This window comes from Panthera onca, chromosome A1 (assembly GCF_046562875.1).
Source record: "Panthera onca isolate mPanOnc1 chromosome A1, mPanOnc1 haplotype 2, whole genome shotgun sequence".
NCBI lineage: Eukaryota > Metazoa > Chordata > Mammalia > Carnivora > Felidae > Panthera > Panthera onca.
Window position 1 is genome coordinate 215,492,297 of NC_138339.1, and position 21,212 is coordinate 215,513,508.

General features: G+C 45.2%; 1 protein-coding gene across 1 annotated transcript in view; it reads left to right on the forward strand.

The window, feature by feature from the left end:
• Positions 1 to 8,738: 8,738 nt before the first annotated feature.
• CBY2 (chibby family member 2) overlaps positions 8,739 to 21,212 on the forward strand; it is a 29,429-nt gene continuing 16,955 nt past the window's right edge. Inside the window, exon 1 of the mRNA XM_078433504.2 lies at positions 8,739 to 8,979. The gene's annotated coding sequence lies outside the window, so the exon portion shown is untranslated. The remainder of the gene's footprint in view (positions 8,980 to 21,212) is intronic.

Here is a 21,212-nt window from a genome sequence, read left to right on the forward strand (position 1 = left end):
AGAGTGGATTTTAGATATAAATTATGCAGCACTTGAAGTTCAACACAGATACAAATCGAGCAGCTCCTTCATGGCGTTTGGGGAGTTATGACTGATGTGTGGTCTGCTTATGAATGGGAGTAGGTCGCCCTTCACTTATGAGAGTATTTTTCACATTAGGATACCCATAATTAATTAGGGGTTCATGTGGTGAGGTCATGAATGGAAATGCTTGGTGTTTTGACCCCCTAAATCTGTGTTCTTGCCCACAAGGCCTCAAGGATAGATTTCTCTCATAGTTCACAGAGGAATGATGCGATCTGGCCTCTCAGCACAGCAGGAAACACTTTCATGGCGCCATTAAATCGGAGCTTGTCCACGCTGCGGCAAGGAAGCTGATTTTTCGTGAGACAAATCGTGTAGTATATTTTATTTCGATCCAGGATCTAACTTGGAGACTCCTTGATGACGAATTTTTTTTTTTTCCTAAATGTTTTGGATAGAACTGGTTTACTTTTCCATTCGAGGGTGAAAAGGAATTCTAAACAACGCAGACTTTCGCCGGTCCAGCTAGTCAGATAAAGGAAAACTTGATGTGGTACAGCAGCCGGAAGGAATTTACTTCCCAGTGTAGCTAATCCGTGTCAACCTTCTGATGGTAGCATGCATGCCTAAAGCTTTGCTTTGAGTCGTTGCTGAAATAGTCAAGGAAGCCCCAGGAGCCCAGCTTATTTTTGCACGAGGTATTTGATGGTAAACACGTGTACTCTGAGTGCTGGGCTCCTGAGAAAAGCCAGGCTTTATTTTGAAGTTCCAACGGCCGGCTCTCTGCCTCTCATTAAGAAGAAACCACCACGATCAACACTTGCTTTCTGCTCGAAGCCTGTAGGGTCCAGTGCTGTCACATCTTAGAGGATTTTTATTTCTAGGTCTCTGAGTGGAAGTGCCTACCAGTTCTGTTCATTTGGTCCTGAAATGTGAGCTTTTGTAATGAAGTGTCCTAGAGTGGACTTCTGTACAGAAGGGCACCGTTATTTAGTAACACAGACTTTTGTGATGTCTGGAGCCTCCTGGGAAGGTCTGTAGGTTCACTGTGACCTAAGGCTTTTAAATAATTTATTTACGTTTATTTATTTAGAGAGACACAGAGAGCGTGAGCAGGGGCAGAGACAGAGAGAGAGAGACAGACAGACAGAGAGAGAAAATGAATGAGAATCCCAAGCAGGCTCCACACTGGCAGCGCAGAGCCTGATGGGAGGCTCGAACTCATGAACTGTAAGATCCTGACCTGAGCTGAAATCAGGAGTCGGATGCTTAATCGACCGAACCACCCAGGTGCCCCTGAAGCTTTAAAATCAAAATCTTATCTTCCACGGGTCGTCTGTTTTGTCTTTCAGGAAATGCCGCAGGAGTTTTTCCCTCCACAACAGAGGATTTTCTCCTTTTCTTCTCTATAGCCCGCCCCTTACCCTGCCTCTTTCCTCGTCCCCTTGTTCTTCTTCCTGGCTTCACAATTCTTGTGAGCACTTCGTCCTCTCTCTTCGGCACAGTAGGAATGGGCCACCTCATTCCACATATTCTGTTCTCGACTTTGCCGAACTGCTCAAGGAACACCAGTCGCTGTTGCCCTCTAAATTTCTTGTTCGAGCCACAATCAGGTTTCCTGTTACTTTTAGCCGAAGGCGTTCCTGACTTAATCAGAAGGAAGGGACTTAATAATGATGAAGACCAGTTGTCAAAAGCCACCAGCAAATATTATTATGAATAATAAAATGCAAAACAACTTATATTAAAGTCAAGCAAGAACTGCACAGAGATGGCTCCTCCTGCCATTATTATTCAACAATTTTTTCTTCAAGGCTCTAGGGAATGCGATAAGGACAATAAAAAACAAAACAAAATAAACAAAAAAACCCAGGGGCGCCTGGGTGGCTCAGTTGAGCCCTCTGACTTCAGCTCAGGTCATGATCTCACAGTTTGTGAGTCTGAGCCCCACATGGGGCTGTGCTCTCAGTACAGAGCCCGCATTGGGTCCTCTGTCCCTGTCTCTCTCTGCCCCTCCCACACTGGTGCTCTCTATCTCAAAAATAAACATAAAAAAAAAAAAAATACCATGAGACAAAAACATTAAAACCAATGCAACAAATGAAGTCCTGAAAGTTCAACCGTGCAGAGTTGTATTTTTGTATTTTGTATGGTGTGCACTGTGGAGTTGGGTTTTTGTGAGTTTAATAAGATCAGCTGTACAGCCAGCTGGGATTTTGGGGGTTAAGCTGTGCTTTCTAAATTAATTATTTCCTGGTTGTAGTTTGGTGCTATTTGATAGAACTTAGGTGTTTCAGCTTACATATCTGTATAGCTGTAGGCTGGACTTTCCAGGATATTGGCAATCATCCAGAAATTTCTCAGATGTTTGGTTCCTGTTTCACTGGGTAAATTGGTCCGAGAGAATAATGGAGATCTGGGTATACACCACTCACTCACCTTCCCTCCGTATCCTCCCTCGTTCCTGGTAAAAAGTTCTCTTCTTTCCATTTGAGCTCAACTGTTGATTGTCTTATAGCAGACTTTGCACTATTACAGACTGCATTATTGTTGATTTTGTAATCAATAGAAACACTAAGAAAAAAGATAAAACTTTTTTTGCATGTGATGTGACCATTTTCTTGGAACATCTACTAGAAGACAGAATTTATTAGTGTTTGGATACCAACCAAACGTACAAAATAATAACTCTTCTCCGTTTTAGCAATACCCACGTAAAGCATGAAAATGTCATTAACAGTAGTTACAAAATTTATAACATGCCGATGAAGAAACATAAGATATAAAATGTAAGAAAAAATTTTACTTGAACAAATGAAAAATCATGCTATATTCTTGGAAGGGAAGACATGATTGTTCTAAAAATGTCAATTCCCCCAAATTAATAGAAATATAATGCAATTGCAGTTAGAAACCCAGCAGTGTTGTGTTAATGTGTTTGCTTAGTTTTTAATTGGATAATGTGATCTTAAGGTTTATGCGGAAGAATAATTGTATCTGAACTTGCGAAAAAATAGGAAAACAAAAGTAAGATGGTTTTTCCTTGATTAGATTTCAGAACACACTCTAAAGCCTCAAAACTCACCTGGTATAAGCATGATGACAAAGAGAAAGTGGCAGAGAGTAGAGAATCCAGAAATGGATTCTACCTAGTGGGAAGAGCTTGGTTTATTTAACCAAAGATACTGGCCCAAGGAGTTCTCCATCTAGAAGAAAATCAGGTTGGTTCCCTATCTCCTATTATAGTATAGAATAAAATTATGAATGGATCAAAAAGTTAACGTAAAAAGAGAACAGTAAAAATTACAAAAGAAATCTGGGAAAATGCAAATACAATCCAGGATTTGGAGAAACGGTGGTAATGAAGACTGAAAACCCAGTATCTATAAAAGAAAAGAGACAAGTCTGACTGTATAATATAGAGAACATAGAGGGTAAAATTGCCTTTGATAGACAATGTATTAAAATCTATATATACGATGACCTCTTACAAGTTTGACAAAAACATAAAACGAGAAGAAATTCGAAGGAAAAATGCCTGAAATGATAGGACTAGACATTGTGGATGTGCAGACTTGTATCTGCCTTGGAGGGTGACCTCTTGGAATGCGGCCACCATATGAAGAAATCCGGACACGTGTTCCCACGCCGACAGCCAGGACCAGCTGCCAACGTGTGAACCCGGCCCTTGGGACTAGTTAGCTAAATGGCCAGTCACATGTGTGACCCTAGCTGAGACCAGCAGAAGAACTATCGGGCTGAGCCCTGCCCAAACTGCTAATCTACAGAACCATGAGGAAATGAATGGTTGCTGTTTTAAGGCAGGGGTTGGCGAAAGGTTGTTGTTTTTTTTTTTAATTTTAAAAAAAGTTTGTTTTTGAGAGACAGGGAGTGCGAGGGAGAGAGAATACGAGGTAGGCTCCAGGGTCGGAGCTGTCAGCGCAGAGCCGGACGCAGGGCTCGAACTCACGTACAGTGAGATCATAACCTGAGCGGACATCAGACACAACCAGCTGAGCCACCCGGGTGCCCCCAAGGCAGAAGGTTTGCAAAAGTGTTTTAAAGGGTCAGACAGCCTGTAAGATCTCTATCACGATGACTTACTTTTGGGTTGCGGGACAAGAGCAGCCGTCGACAGTAGGGGAAACGAATGGGTGTGGCTGTGCTGGAATAAAACTTTTTGTTTTTGCAAAGACAGGTGGCTGGCTGGCTGGCTGGCTGTCGTTTGGTAACCCCCACTGAATCGGTCAGTTGGGCTGCAGTCACGAAGTGATACCGAGGGATGTCGGTGATGATGTCAAGCGAAAAAGGCAAGTTGCAGAACAACGTGTAGAGTGTGATTTTTGAAATTTTGGCCACAAACGTCTAAACCAAGCCCAGAAAACCTTCGGTATCCGTGCACGTCTGCATGCATACATGTGCGTGAGTGCAGGGATGCCTCGGAGTTGTGGATTATTAGGCGGAGGCCCGTTGGAGGCGGGGTGTGCTGAGATGAATATTGGTTCCGTGCGGTTTCATGTTGTTTCCGGTTCTGCAACGGGCCTACGACTTCTGAACTTTGAACGCCATTAAAGAAGGAAAAAAATGAAAAAGAGTTAAATGCCTTGAGATTTCTGTCGCCCTCAAAGACCGCGTGCAGCCACTGGCTCCATCCACCGTCGTCACTAGAGGGCGCTGGGCATTTGCCAGGTGGCAGAAGGGAGCCCGGTGGTGGGGGTGGTAGGAAGACCGCATGCTGGAAAGAGGGGTGGGGGGATTTTCTGTTTGAACTGTTGCTCCAGGCTTGGATTTTCTGAAGGCGGACGGAAGCCTGAAAGTCATTGGTCGTTGCCGAGTGGACCAAATACCTAAGGATTTATAGAGGCCATCAACGGAGGCTCCTCTGACTCTTTGGGTGGAGCCTCCGCTGTTGGCCCATGGTCATCTATCCTAGGGGCCTTACCACAGAGCACCCCGCTGTCACAGCTGGGCCTTCTGGTGCGTTCTTGTAACCGTCATCTGGGTATCCGTGAGCGGAGGGGAGCCTCTGCTACAATCCGCGAGAACCCACCCTCACTGGGATGTGAAATTTCTCCCTTTCTCTGCAGAAAACCTCTCTTGATTGATCGTTCCAATTGCTGTGAGAAGGGAATCATTCACATGAAGGATCACTGAGTAGCAGAGCAATTAAAAAAAAAAAAAAAAAGTGCTTAATAGCCAATGCCGCCAATTCCCGGCCCCGTCAGTGAGTCCACGGTGGTGAACGTGGGACCAGCCCAAGCGTCATGTTCCGGCGAATCCTCTGGCCCGTTGACACTTAGCCGGCCCCTCACAAAAAGGCTGATAGAGCCAACTTGAAAGAAATTGTTTTTGGGCCCAGACGACTGAGAGTTTGAACATAAATGAAAAGTACAACCCATATGAATGGGTGGAGGAGTGTTTTCTTGTGTGGGGGAGGTAAGAGAAAGTTTGTGACCAATTTTCATAGTATCTCACCTAAATATAGATGATACATAGGCATGTACATGTGTATATACTACACAGGCACATATATATATATACACACACGTATATGCCTACGTATCATATATATATATCTTATAACGCACACACAGCTTAGACTTGTCAGGCACAGTGTTTTAGCTTTTTCAAAGCAGTCTGATATCTGTTACCTCATTCGGATCAGCATACGGAGTTCCCGATGACTACCTAAGTCAAACTTTGGTTTACTTTACGTTGGTACGCGGAAATGATCTCATCAGTCGGGGATGGCATGTTGGGGCGACAATAAATTTTGAAGAAGATAATTTCGTCTCTGATTCCTGACTCCTCGGTTTCTCAGCGGCCTGGCAAGAAGGGACGGAAGGGGGCGGGGGCACCAGGGCTACAGAGGGTGCCGGAAAAGCGTGAGTCTTGCAAAGGCCTGAGCGGCAGCCAGGCCAGGGAGGGAGGGAAGGACGCCAGCCGCCCTCCTGCCCTCTGTGCACTGAGCCCAAGACAAGAAGCAAGAATGAAATACTTGGAGGGAGTGGGAATTATCAAGTGCAGTCAATTTTAAGGGCATGGATGAGTACTCCCCCGGAGGATTTACCTATTTTTAGTGTTTTGTTTTTAAAGAAAAGGAAAAGAATACCACCACAACCGGAAAGGATTTGACACAACAGAATCAAGTTTCGAGGATGAGTTTGGAAGAAGTCATCCCACCATATGGCAGGAGTTTGAAGTCCCTTTCCATGGCTTCTTTCACTGTGGGTTTACGTGGCCTCCATGAAAACAGGGCGCAGTTTACCTGATGTCAACCAAGCACCAGAATTCTGCTTCTGTGCACGGTGGCCTTGGTGTGGCGTCTCAGCTGAGCCGCATCGTGGCTCTAAGGCAGGTTTATGGGGTTCCTTGGTAATCCAGGAGGAACTTCAGTTCCAGAAATTTGGACCTGGAGGGACTCTAGGACTTACCTTGTCCCACCCGTGTTAGGGGGCAGCCTCCTTTTCAACGCTTCGCTAAGACAAGTGACAAAAACAGCGAGGTCAGGAGAAACGTAGCCTGGGTATGGGAGCGCGTGTCTAATTGTGCGGTACAGGGGGTAGCGGCAAGGGAGGGAGAAAGGTGCCCACCGGGACAGGGGGACGGGCTTTCAAGGGTACTTGGCCTGAGCTTTGGCCTTCACTCCCCTTCGCCAGCATTCGACGTGGGACGGTCTGAGAGAGGGCAGGAAGGAGGTTGTGATGAGCCCATAAAACCTTCTGCTGTGTGGGTCTCCTACAGAAAGTCAGTGTAGCTGTCTGCCTCCCTAGATTGCTGGTTCCAGGGAGCCGGTGACGGGAGGGGAGGCCTTGATTCCCACATGCGATCTCAGCGTAGAAGTTAAAGGCAAGGAGTGCGGAGTCAGACTCTTACTACCCGCCTGACCCTGGGCAAGTCACTTACGCTGATTCTGAGTCTTCGTCCGTTAACAGGAAGCTAGTGATATGCTCCTACGATTAGTGTGGTGATTCAGTTCTATCTTTGGATGAAATAGAATATTAGAGGCCTGTCACAATCTAAGTATTTTTTTTTTTAAGTTTTTATCCATTTATTTTGAGAGAGACAGACAGTGTGAGCGGGGGAGGGACGGAGAGAGAGAGGGAGAGCGAGAATCGCAAGCAGGCTCCGTGCTGTCAGCACAGAGCCCGACGCGGGGCTCGAACTCACGAACCCCGAGACCATGACCTGAGCTGAAACCGAGAATCGGAAATGTAACTGACTGAGCCACCCGGGTACCCCATAACCCAAGTATTTAATAAGTCACTGCATACGTGTATTGCTTCCCACCACACATCTATTGGGCTCCTTTTGGGCATCTGGAGTCAGATGGGGGCTAAGGGCCGCTTCCTAAGAGTTCATGACCACTGGGAGAGCATTCATTGGAGGCGTGCTCCCAATTTGAGTAATTGGCTGCTTTGAAATAAGCTTGATTATCTGGGAAAAGGAGGTGACAGTCCCTGAGGACAGGCCAGGGGACGGAAGCAACAAAGAGCAGCGTCTTGTTAGCGCACTAGAGGGGCCTTCAATCACGGAGCCGGTTCCCTTTGTTAGTGAGACTTGGGCTTTCCACACGAGGTGCAGCTCGTCCATTACATTTATTCCGCCATTATCCAGCCATAGAGCCTCGATGACAGTCCTTCATTAGTCCCCAGAGAGGGCTCTTCTTTGGCCCTGACCGCATCGCAGAGAACAGAAACTGGGCTGCTGATTGGGGAGGGCCGACACATCATCACTCAGCTTGTGTTTGCACCGAGCTGGGGGGGGGGTGGGGGGGTGGGGGGGGAGTGACAAGTCTGCAGTTCGTGTTCTTACAGAGATGATGAGCTGTCTCAAACCAGTAATTTGGCTAAAAAGGAGTCTGCACGACTCCAAGCAAATTTGTCACTTTGTGTTCCCCTCCTTTTTCCTGAGTGTTAATGCAAGTTTGCAGTTGAATTTCAGATATTTTGAAATCGCATTTCCTGGCATTCATTGATGCTACGCTGAAAGCAGAATGCTAAGTACAGTACATTTTTTCTTTTGCACCCAAATGAATCTTGGAACTACATACGTATGCATATATATATATTTTTTTTCAATTCTTTTTGCTTTGGCGCTATCGTCTCCTGACCCAGACACCATCTCATTTCATTCAGTTCTAAACGTTTTTGTTTAGCTGTTGCTGCTGCACATCATCATTACTATGAGTTGTACCCAGATTTTTAACATAGCAGGCAATTGTACTTTTTCCAGAACCAAGTAAATGCTGCGTGATTTTAGGATTTGTCCTGGCATTTTTTCTTTTCTTTCCTTCTTCTTTTTTTTTTTTTTTTTTTTTTTTTGGGTCAGAAAAGGCTTGGAAGAAAATATCCAAAAACAGAGGGTCTCGAGAAACAAAACATCAGAAGATCTATTTAAAAATACTGTCTGAAAACTCCTTTGGCTGCACGGTTCAGATTAGGGGAGGGATTGGAGCTGTCCCGAGGAGGAATTTGCCCGTGGGATTCTGACGGAGCTGAAAATGCTGGAGAGTGGTAGCAGATAAGAGGAAGGAGGGCAGTCACAATCAGGAGGCAGGTGAGAAAGTTGTGGACTTGAGTCCTGGTGTCTCCTTGAGATAGATAATACAGGCTTCCAGTAGAAGTAGTCTTAAAAGGGTCATAAAAAGCCTTGACAGCTTGATGGATATGGACATCATCTATTTTTTTTTCTTTCAGTGTAAAGAATGGGATCCTATCAAAGCACTTCCTAACTAAGAAAAGGATTATCTGTGTGTAGACTAACTGAACGCACCCAGGCCCCGTGCCACCTGCTGCCGGCTGTCCTCACAACATGCCTGTTTACGCTGATGTACTGTTGGGTGTTTCGAGCCTCCTTTGACCGGCAGCGGTGGTGATGTGTTGTTCTCCGCCTTCCTGGAACCTTTCTGCATTTTGAGATCTCTTTTATATCGGTGACCGGAGCGAGCCGGTGGTAAGTACGCCCCCTAGCAGAAGGGAAACGCAGTCTGTGCGCCCGCCTATGCACAGCTCCGGTAGAAGACGAGGCGGGTGCCCGAGCCACGACCGTTCCTTGAAGAGCCTACAGCAGTTCCTCGCTGCTGTCAGTAATGGTAATTATAGTTATAGAGCACTGTCCCCTGAGGAGCTCAAAGCACTTTGTAGACGCTGTGGCATTGATCCTCGTAACACGAGTGTAACAGGGAGAAGGAGCACGCGTTGTTATCGTTTTATAGATGGGGAAACTTAACCGAGACGGGCAGAAATGACTTTCTGTTCATGTGGCGCAGGTCATGCCGTAGAGGTTTCATGAATTCTGATGTGTGTGCTAATCACCCCCGCTAAATCACCGCCGCGGACCAGCCTTTCTTAATAAGGATGTCAACTCAGGCGTATCGCAAAGACGTTGTTCCATAATGAAAAGTCATTCAAAGGCAATTTAGTTCTTCTTTTATTTGTATTCTCACCAAAAAAGCTACAGGAGAGCTTATCGCAGGAGTTATCTCCGAGTCAGGATAAAAGAACAAAGGCCCGATATCACGTCATGAACAGGGAGGAGGGGTGGGGCAGGGGTAAGATATGTGCTGGAAAATGTGTGCTAAAGCCAGTTACTGCAATGGATTTAGCTTTGAGATTCCTGGCAGTCAAGGCTAAAAGGAAAACTAGATGACTTATCAAGGTATGCATCCATTAAAATAAAATATCCTGTGAGGCAACAGGAGTTTAGGTGTGTGGGCTCAAGTAGACCAATTAGCCTAGGAATAAGGGATAAATTGTGCATCTTCTGAGAAAGCATCCTATGACCAGATCACGGAGAGGCTGGCTGCTTGTCCTAAAACACCACACACACACACACACACACACACACACACACACACACCACCCCTTTATTTTCATATTCCAGTACGTAAAAGTTGAAGGTGATGTGTGGTTAAAATTAGCATTGAGAGCAGACCTAAAAGGCACAATGGGAATGGAAAGCTATAAGTAGCTGCTTGGTGACTGACAGGTGGAAGACAGTGGAGGGGACATTTTTGCCAGATATCAGCCTCGGTCTTTCTGCAATATATGATGGGCTGTAGACCGTCCTTATATCAGCTCTTTCTGTCTCTTTCTCCTTGATTTACAGTATTGCTTGGATGTTTATAATCTTCAACTGTCAATGACCCCTGGGGACAGTTACCGTAACATTTACCTCAGGGGCCAGCTCTGATCTCCAAACAAATACCGAGTTCCAGAAAGAGTTCTTTGCTCACCAGTGGCTGCAAAATAATCAGGTCTCCAAGCTCCCTGCAAATTGGGGGCTCTTTAAACGGTGTTTGAAAAAGAGGCATCTGGGCAGTTTTTTCCTTGCTTATGCTTTTTACTCTAAACTGAGAATAACCTCAAGGGTTTTGCTTTTAGAGGCTTAGCTTTTCCAGTTCTGGAAAATGCATGAGGGTGTCACCAGTTGTCCTAAACTTAAGCACCGCCCGAGACAAAATGTTGGCATGCTAAAAGTGTTGAAGGATCGAGAACATTCTCCCAAACACCATCTTCATGAGCGATGCCCACTTCAGCTAAATCCTGCCCAACTATATTTTCCTCCATGGTGTGCGTGTGTGTGTGCGTGTGTGTGTGTGCGCGCGTGCGTGTGTGTGTGTGTGTAGGAAATTCTGACATCTAGATACGAGGCAGAAAAGATTAGATGTTGCTTAGATAAACGGTGCCTCACAAACCACTTGCCGCCTTTTTAAACAGGGATAAAATACAACTTGATTTCGGTATTATTGATATTATTCCTGGCTCTTGAAGACCTATGAAATGAAAACTAAGCTTTAAAAGCTTTGCAGTTAATTGCTGCTGAGTTAAGTGGTTTTTTTTTTTTTTTTTTTAAACACCTTCATGCTGACACATAATTTAGAAAATCAATCAGGGAGATGAGGATTAAAAATATGAGTCTAAAGTACTCCTGGCTAATTACAAAATGCTGTAATAAACTCTGAATGGCCCAGAGCACCACTGAGGGCCTGAGGCTCTTGCTGGGGATCGCTGGACAGAGGGATGTCATACAGCGAGGGTGAGAGCAGAGGAAGAGAGTGGGGGGTGGTGGACAGAGGAAAGGCCTCTGTCTGTTCTGAAAAAGCTGTCCCTGGTTAGTGAAAATCAGTCCTGCATAACATTTCTTCAAACACCGAGACTGTCAAATTATGGAGAAAGGCAGAAGTTGTAGAAATTGAAGGTGATATTTATGCCTTTCATAAATGGACACTGTGCCAGTAAATAAGGCCCACTTTCAATCCAGCCCTTGGTAATCTTATAAAGGATATAAACGTCTCGGATCCTCCTGCTCTCTCTGTACCCTTTTTGTCCTAAGTGGCTCCTTTTCCCATTTACCAGGCTCCTCTCCACTCAAGAGGACATGCCTGTAAACCATCACACCTTTACTGCGCATTTAAGCTTCCATTTTCCCTCCTTAAGGGGGTGATAATGCTCCCAAGAGAACAAAATTTTTTTCTTGGGTGGTGAGAAAAAAATAATATTCTCTTTATGTATACAGCATGGGTAAACATATAATGCATAAACAGATACACAGAATCTGTATATCTGCGGTGTTAAATTTTCTTTTTTAAAAATTTTTTAATGTTTATTTACTTTTGAGAGAGAGAGAGAGAGAGAGAGAGAGAGCGCGCAGGGGAGGGGGAGAGAGAGAGAGGGAGACACGGAATCCGAGGCAGGCTCCAGGCTCCAAGCTGTCAGCACAGACTCCGACACGGGCCTGAACTCACGAACCTCGAGATCATGACCTGAGCCGAAGTCGGACCCCGACTGAACCACCCGGGTGCCCCAAGTGGTAGTAAAACTTCATAGGTGGGAGCAAGTAGGAAAAACATGTCAAAGGATCCAGTGTAGTGTTGGGTACAGTAGTGAAAATGAGGTTGGGAACCCTTCTGTAGATTGAAGGGCCCAAGCAAAAGTTAAGTGGCCACTTCCCAGCAGGTCAATTCTTTGGCAAGGCTCTTTGCCAGTCCCTCTTCTGGGGGTAAAGAGGCTGAAGAAATGCACTGGGCACCAGTGCCTGGTCCCAGCCAACCGTGAGCTGGGGGTAGGGCGAAAATTTGAATTTAGAGTGAGGCGAGTCATTCCAGCTCGGGACATGAGAATTTTCAGAATTATGCAAGAGACAGTAGGCAAAAAAGAAGAAAAGGGAAGAGGAAGAGGAAGAAGGAAGAGCCACAGCAGTGGGAGAGCTGTGACGTCCTGTCATGTCCTGTGCGGAATATTTATCCCCGTTTCTCGGCTTTTCTTGGTTGAACACATCTGGCTGATAACGCTTGGCGCTCGACTGGAACACTGCCTTGGGAACTGAACCGTGGGGAGGTGAATGCTTGTCTCGTGTGGTGTCCCCCGCAGGAGTTCAATCCTGTCCTTCCCACTGCTGGGCCAAATCCAGCTCTGTGATCCTTCAGAGAGCGCAAAGCTTTCTTTCCCTGCCTTTGGCAGTTTCTGACTACTTGGGTCTTTTATGTGTTCTTGGTCCTTTCTTTTGGCTGGATGAGCTTTTGGTGCCTGATCTTGTGTCTGACGTCAGCCAGGGACATACCGGCTGTCAGGGAGTTTTGCGAAGCCTCACAGATGAATAGCCAGCCAGCCATCAGGGCACCGGAGGAGCACAGCGTCCTTATGAGGATTAAATTAGCACCAAACTTTGAGAAGGGAAGGAAGAGGCGCACAGGAAATCACTAACCCATAACTCTAATTCCCTACCTGGTAAATTGCTGAAACGATCAATAGCACAGACCGTCTGGAAGCCCCCTGGGGAAGTAAAGGTGATAAATGTGTTGTGGTCCCATAATGGAGGGGATGGGGTCTGCAAATGGAGGCCCATCTCAAGGGGGACATTGGGGGGCTGCCGCGGTAACCTCAGCAGTGTGCTCCTTGTGTCGCACAAGTGGGTCTGGAGTGCATCGGGCTAATTGGTTGAAGCAAGCGAAACACTGTGGGGTTGTCCGAGGTTTTTCTGAGGTGGGTCACATGATCACAGATCTCCAGGTTTTGGCCACATGAATTTTTTACTGATTACAGTAGTGAGTTGGGAGAGTCCCTGCAGGGCCAATGAGTGTCAGACTTGATACAAACATGAGTCACATGCGTTTAAGGCCTTGTTCATATCTCCACTTGGGTCATTAATCCTTTAGCGTCCCAAGGTTAGGGGATGCTTTCAGTAATAGCGGGTATTAAGGGATCAAGTTTGCGTGATTGATTACACTGAACTTGTTTTATACCAACTAATGAATCCATACCGGCTGGTATGGCACCTGGCAGTGGTCAGTCATATGAGGATAATGGTGGACAGATGGTCAGGCCCTATGGCCCATGCATTCACGTGGATCAAACGATTGGGAGAAAATATTTGTTTTTTCTTCTTAGAACCTCAAGTAGGATGCCCTTAGAGACAGGTCCGTTGCAACTGGTCAGCCTCAGATCTTCTGTTGGATGCGTGGGCCTTTGAGGCGTGGATAAGAGCCGGGGATCCCTTTGGGCACCCTGTCCCAAAGAGGAAACTGTAGAATTGTGCCACCGTCCCTGCATTCAAAGCCAGAAAACCTGGTTTCAGACTTCAGCACTTGCTACCTACTCTTGGAAGGACCTTGAACAAGTCACCTGGGTCTCTTTGACCCGAGTTTCCCCTCTGTTAAGGGCAGATAATTCTACCACTACTTAAAAATGAGATTTTGCATTTATACATGGAAGATCTTGGCTTATCGTAGGCATCGAGTAGATGCTTAGCCTGATTTTTACATGTGCTTGGCCCTGGCTGGGAAGGACCTGATTCTCAGGGCAGTAGGTGACACTGAAGGACTCAGAGAGGAGGTCCACATCTATTTTCTTGACTTAAACTGACTTAAGGAATCTCCCAGTTGAACGAGGCATCCTGTTTTGTTCCTTGTCTTTCTAACGGCCGTGCAGAGACGGTCACAAGTAGGATGTGTCATTTCTGCCCCCATTCTTTTGAGTAGAACTTGGTCACACAGCCCCCGCCTGGCTCATGGGGGCTTCGGAATGCAGTCCCTGGATGGGCAGTCACTTCCCAGCGACATCTTCACTCCACGCAGGGGCAGGAGGACACATCTTTGATGACTGGTAAGCTGTCACGGACACAAGTAGTAAATGTAGAAGGTCCTAGAACATGGAGGCGACAGGGTGTGAGATCATAGGAATTAAGGGGACAGGAAAAATGTTGGTTAATCCACCAAAAACAGTTTTTTGCCACATCAAGAAAACAGCTGTCTATCTCTAGCACCTGGCCTCTTAGCCACTCTCGTAAATGAATGCTTTTAAAGTCAACTCTCTGAGAGTATCTAAAAATACCATCTGACAGCCGTTTGATTTCCCATTCACTGTAAGCATTTCCTTGCAACGTGGGACATATCTACTGGGTAGAGTGGGATGTACCTGTAGAAAAGTGAAGTTTGACCCTGATGGGATTTCTAAGATAGGCTTATTTTTATCTGCACTTACTATGTTGGAAAATTGACGAGAGACGTTGAAGAGCCTGGGCTCAGGGTTACGTGGCAGATTAATAGACTGTCAGGGAACAGGACCCAGGAGCCTAGCAATCCCAACCATGGCCCTCAGGACCCATTTATAACATGGATAAACCCAAGCTATGCCTTGGAACTCCAGCTTCTGCAGTCAATGAAGTCTCTTTGTTACTCTGGCCACATTAGTGAATGAAGGTCGCCCTGCCCGTCAGCCGCGCGTCTTTTAATGGTGGGCGTGTTTACGGTAAAACTACCTCATGGAAAACAACTTGCCACTTAATTGTGCTGTGCAATTGGAAATGGTGAACAGTTTCCTCCACTTAGTTCTCTAGGAAAATGAGCGGCTGCTAGGCCCAGAGCCTGCAATATCAGGCAAGTGTAAGGTCTGGATTGGGGTATACGCATGGCTTCTGTTTCCTTGAGGCCACATGTTCCTAACGTTCTGTATTCCTGGACTTAATAGTTTTCTTCATGACCTCCCTTATTAAGAGTTGACTTAAAATGGAATTTTCCTTAATGATGGTAGGTGAAAGCAGTTTCACAGAATCAATTTCAATTTTAAGAGCACCTTGAGGATTACCGGGAGTTTGTAAGTTTTATTAAATTGAATTGTGTTGTATTAATAGGCATTTCTGAAGCCAAGATTCTAGAGATCAGAATGTCAAATTTTTTCCCTCTTGGCTTCACTTCAATGATTATAATGGAAAAAAATGATCTTTAAGTGAGACTTCTGAACAACATGCCTTGCCAATGATGGTCCTCGTGGAAATAGAATCCCTTTAGCCACTCAAGCCTACTACCGTTTAAAGTTTGAGGGTCTGTCTGGATTTGTATGAAGAGTTTTCAAGGATTCAGGTCTTTCTTTTAGAGCTATTACTTGTATTTTCTACTCAGGGGGTAAAAGGACAATAATGTTCAAGTGCACAAAATTTATCCTTGGGCTCAGCTATCCTCAGGATTAGTACTTGAGGAGAGAGAGAGTAACACAATTCTCTCTTTTTGACTGGTAAGTACTGCCCCAGCTGGGACATCGTAATAGGACAAAATGCTGTCCCCTTAGGGAAGATTCTTAAGGTGATTTGCCCCTGTTGGTCTGGACTCCTGGTGAGAAGGCACTGTGTGACCTGCTTCGAAACCTTCAAGGTCATTTGTGTGTCTTATAACATTAGGGATCCCAAACTTCACTGTGCATTGGAATCATTTAAAGAATTTTCCAAAAACAGAAAATATGGAGTATTCAGGCTTTACCCTGACGTGTTAACTCTGAATTTGGGGGGGGGGGTGGCTCGGGGGGAATTCATATATTCAAAAAAACGTGCCTCGGGTCGGGTCCGTCCATTTGGAAATGGTGCTGGCTATGTTGTTTGCCTCTTACAAGCCGTCTTTACCCTTCTCTTTGCTCTGAGACGCTGGCTCCATCGAGAGCTCTCTTGTTCTCTGCCTTCTTGGACTTGATTTTGGGAACCCTCAACAGGAGGTAAGAGGGATGAGAGTAGTGCAGTCGGGCACACTTTCTCCTGATTCTGCGTGCCTCCCAGCTGCCTGAGGCATCTCCTTGGGCTTGCTGTGGCCCTCTGACTCAAGACATTGCCGTCGTCTCCTTTTTATGACGGGAAAACTGGCTTGACATTATATGTTTCAGGTGCACAATGTTATAATTCACCACCTGTATACACAATGAAGTGATCACTACCAAGTCTGGTCACCCTCCATCACCTTACAATTGACCCCCTTCCCCTCTGGTCGTTCGTAGTCAAGCTCTTGCTGCAAAGCCGTTGAAGCCAGAAGCGCACAAAGAACCAGAAGAGTTTATGGAGGCAGTTAATCTGATTTTAACAAGTGAGAAAGAAAGTATAAAATGCCAGGACTTTTGCAGTGCTTTGTACCAAGATAGAGAATGAGCATAAAAATCTCTTGTGCTGCAGGGAGTTGTGCAGTTTTCTCTTAAGGAGCAGAGTGTTCCTGGGGTGCCTGGGGGGCTCAGTCAAACGTCTGACTTCAGCTCGGGTCATGATCTTGCTGCTCATGGGTTTGAGCCCTGCTTTGGGCTCTGTGCTGACAGCTCAGAGCCCGGAGCCTGCTTCGGATTCTGTGTCTCTGTCTCTTTCTGCCCCTCCTCCACTCATGCTCACGCTCTCTCTCTCTCTCTCTCTCTCTCTCAAAAATAAACAAACATTAAAAAAAATTTTTTTTTTTAAAAGAGCCAAGTGTTCCAAATTTGCTGACCCTTTCTTGGGGTGGCAAATGACTGTTAACGGTCTGCTGTCTAGGAGCCATTTTTTTTATTAAAAAAAATTTTTTTAAGTTTATTTTGAGAGAAAGAGAGAAAGCAAGCACAAGCAGGAAAGGGAAGAGAGAGAGAGGGAGAGAGAGAATCCCAAGCAGGTTCTGTGCTGTCAGCACAGAGCCTGACATGGGGCTCGAACCCATGAATTGTGAGATCATGACCAGTCATGATTTCTGACTCATGAAATCAAGAGTCAGACGCTCAACCAACTGAGCCACCCAGGTGCCCCTAGGAGCCATTTTTAACAAGAAAAATAAACCACACAATTATTTTTTTGCCTTCATGGAAAGGATGATGTTTTAAGAATAAGTGAGAGTTTAGAGGTTTTTTTTTTTTTTGAAAAAAAAAAAAAAACTTCTTCAATGAAGAAAGTGTTTCGAAAATGGAGGCAATTTTTAGTAAAAAATTTTGCATTATTTGGGATAGGACTGAATATTGAGTATTGTTATTTAGAAATTGCAGTCAATATATATTTTTTCATTTGGTTCTATGGATCTTTGTGAGGTACCCTCCTCAGTGATAGCCATTAAATTAAAAAATGTGAGGGGCGCCTGGGTGGCTCAGTTGGTTAAGCGGCCGACTTCGGCTCAGGTCATGATCTCGCAGTTTGTAAGTTCGAGCCCCACGTCAGGCTCTGTGCTGACAGCTCAGAGCCTGCAGCCTTCTTCAGATTCTGTGTCTCCCTCTCTCTGACCCTCCCCTGTTCATACTCTGTCTCTCCCTGTCTCAAAAATAAATAAAACGTTAAAAACAAAAGTTAAAAAAAAATAAATTAAAAAATGTGAGTCAATTGAATATAGAACTTGACTTTGGGCTCACTGTGTTAAACTAAGATTTTGAGAATTACGGAACCACACTCAGTTACACTGTGTTCACTAAAAATATATATATTTAAATGTTTATTTATTTATTTTGAGAGGAGGGAAGGGGCAGAGAGAGAGGGAGACGGAGAATCTCAAACAGGATCCGTGCTGTCAGCACAGAGCCCAATGCCGTGGGGGGGGGGGGCTCGACCTCATGAACCTCATGATCCCAGCCGATATCAAGAGTCAGATGCTTAAGGGCGCCTGGGTCAGTCGGTTAAGCAGCTGACTTCGGCTCAGGTCATGATCTCGCGGTCCGTGAGTTCGAGCCCCGCGTCAGGCTCTGTGCTGACAGCTCAGAGCCTGGAGCCTGTTTCGGAATCTGTGTCTCCCTCTCTCTCTGACCCTCCCCTGTTCATGCTCTGTCTCTCTCTGTCTCAAAAATAAATAAACGTTAAAAAAAATAAAAGAGTCAGATGCTTAACCGACTGAGCTGCCCAGGCACCCCACTAAAAATATTATTGATAACTTTTTGTAGAAACAAAATATTTTTGTATTATTGATAAATAAGGTACAACAATGTTAGGATGAAACAGTGACTTTATCTTCGTTTATCTTGTAAAAATTTCCGTTTGGGTAAGTTTTATCATACGCATACCATAATAACTTTTAAAACATCACATTTGTAAATTAGGAAATACACCTGTAAAGGGTGGCACTCAAGAGAATTTACTGGTAGGATTTACTGGGAAAAGATTTTGTAGCTCACTGACTGTAGGTTACCGATGATGGTATGTAGTTCTTAATACAGTCATTTGAAATAGTGTGGGTCAACTTTATGAGAGAGTCCGAGGGATGTCTAGGGTCCAGGTTTCATACGCGGGATCTCAGGGTGTATTTAGCTGATAGAAACTCTGGTTTATAAATAGTAATGGCAAAAAAAAAAAAAAAAAGGGCCCAGTAATGGCAATGCAGAATCAGATGCACCTAAACTTTATTAGACACCTACGGCATGCCAGGCACAAGGCAGGTTGCAACAAACCATGCCATGGGGACTGCTAACCCATTTTACAGATGAGGAGACTCTGATTCTGAGGTGAAGTAATTATGCAGGGCTACACAGACGGCATGGAATATGCAAGCTGAAGACTTCCTAGTCCAAGTCCGGGATGCTCCCCTCACTCCCAGTACACAAGGCAATATTAAGGGCTCGGAATCGGAGGTCATGTCCTAGCTCTGACACTTGCTGAGCGATGGTAGGCAAATCACTTAACTTTTTGGCACCTCGCTTTCCTTACTGTAAAATGGGGCTAAAAGCAACAGGTGCTTAACCTTCTTGAATTGTTGACAAGATTAAATGGTACTTAAAGGGCTGATAACAGTGCCTGGTACATAGTAAGCACTCAGTAAACATCTCCTGTTTCCTCAAATGCCACTCTCTCGTTAGATTACAGTCCTTTTGGGAGCAAGAAATGGCATCTGATTTCTTCTCCTCTTTTTCTTCCTCATCTCCGCTACCAAGCACACTGCCTTGCTCAGAGACGATGCTCAAGTAAGCGTTCGTTGATAAGGATTTCAGTTCGCCTGAACTTTCCAATCAGTAAATATTTATCGAGCGCCTGTGTGTGAGAAGCCCACGCAGCACCGTTTTGAAGTCTCGTCCTGTCCTGTGTTGTCTAATTTAATCCTCACCGCCACCCTAAATTGTAAGAACAATCATGGCCATTCTGTCATCAAAGAAACTGAGGCTCGGCAGAGGGAATGTGGCAGAGGTCCCACAGCTAGATGGGGGTGGACTCAGGGTTCCAACATAGGCACTCGACTTAGAGTCCGTGTGTCTGTCCACCGGCCAGTGTGGAGGCAAAGGTCTCCTCTGACACTATCACCTTAAGAGGTTGTCCTTGCTTATAGGGATGTAAGCCCAGTCTCAGACCCATGTTTTGGAGACAGAACACATTAAAACTCACGGAGCAAACTGAGTAAATGGAATCCTTGTTACTTCTTTTTTTTTTTTAAGTTTTTATTTATTTATTTTGAGAGAGAGAGAGAGAGAGAGAGAGAGACAGACAGACAGCGTGTGAACAGGGGAGAGGCATAGATAGAGGGAGAGGAGAGAATCCCAAGCATGCCCCCCACTGTCAGTGCGGAGCCCCACGAGGGGCTCAGACTCCCAAACTGTGAGATCAAGACCTGAGCTGAAATCAAGAGTTGGATGCTTAACCGACTGAGCCACCCAGGAGCCCCTCCTTGTTACTTCTTGAAAAAATATTTTAATCGATTTATTTGGCACTATTCAGAGATCCCATGCTATTTGTTAGCATTTCATTATCATTAAGGAGCAACTGATGGCTAATTAATTGAAGGGATTACACACTTAACTAATTAGATAATTTTTAAATTTCGGTTAGATTGGCGTGTACAGAATCGCACAAATCACAATTAAAGTTGTGCTAATAAACAAAACCTTCAGTTTTGCCCCCGGTTGGTCAGAAGGGGAGACCCCCCGACCCCCCACTGCGTCTTCATTGGGAAGCGTTCACTCCCATGGCTTCTGATGGTCTGCAATGACAAGGCCAATTATCATCTCCGACTGGGGCCAGAGACCTCACGGTCACTTATTTTTTAAAAATTGTTGAAGTATAATTTGACATACAACGTTATATTAGTTTCAGCTGTGACATTTTCCAAACTGAAGGAGAATTTCTTAGAGACTAGAAGTCTTCTCTGTAGGACATCTTTTTTTTTTTTTTAATGTTTATTTATTTTTGAGAGAGAGAGCATGAGCGGTGGAGGGGCAGAGAGAGAGAGGGAGACAAAGAATCAGAAGCTAGCACCAGGCTCCGAGCTGTCAGCACAGAGCCCGATGCGGGGCTTAAACTCACAAACTGTGAGATCATGGCCTGAGCTGAAGTCAGATGCTTAACCGGCTGAGCCACCCAGGTGCCCCTCCATAGGACGTCTTTTAATCGAGCCTCCCTCTTGGATCAAATGAACAAATGGACTAATATTAGGAAAAAGTCAGAACTTTGGGGGGATTTCTAGCACTCCCAGATTCAGAAGGGAAGTTTGTAAGGAGCTCTAAAGACCCACGAGTTTTGATGTCACTTATAAGGACCAGTCCTACACACGGTCTCCTTTCTGATTTTAAGAAGGGTTTCCTTATCCCGGTTATCTTTGGAACTTGGGAGTGCCAACCGTTCTACTTTCTGGCACATTCTACCTCTGTTGGTTTCTTCAATATTCCCACACAGGTGAGTGGTTCTTCTATCAATAACAGCCATTCATCTCAACCAGCTGCCCCTGATAGCTGCCATTTTATTTTTTCACTTCCTTCCCTCTTAGATTTTTCCAACTGTTGACCTTTATTTGTTGCCCAGTAGACTTACCAGCAGGCTTTCTTGGACTTCCTGGCTACTACCTTCTACTTCCTCAGAAGGTGAGGGCCCCCGACTGTCTCTAAAGAGCTTGGCTCCAACCCTTGTTATCTGTACTCAGTGTGCTCCTTTGGCACCAAAGTAGACTATCCTCTGCCCTAGGTAGCAAAAATAACACATATTCCCATCATGTCCTGCAATTTAGAGATGACAGGCAT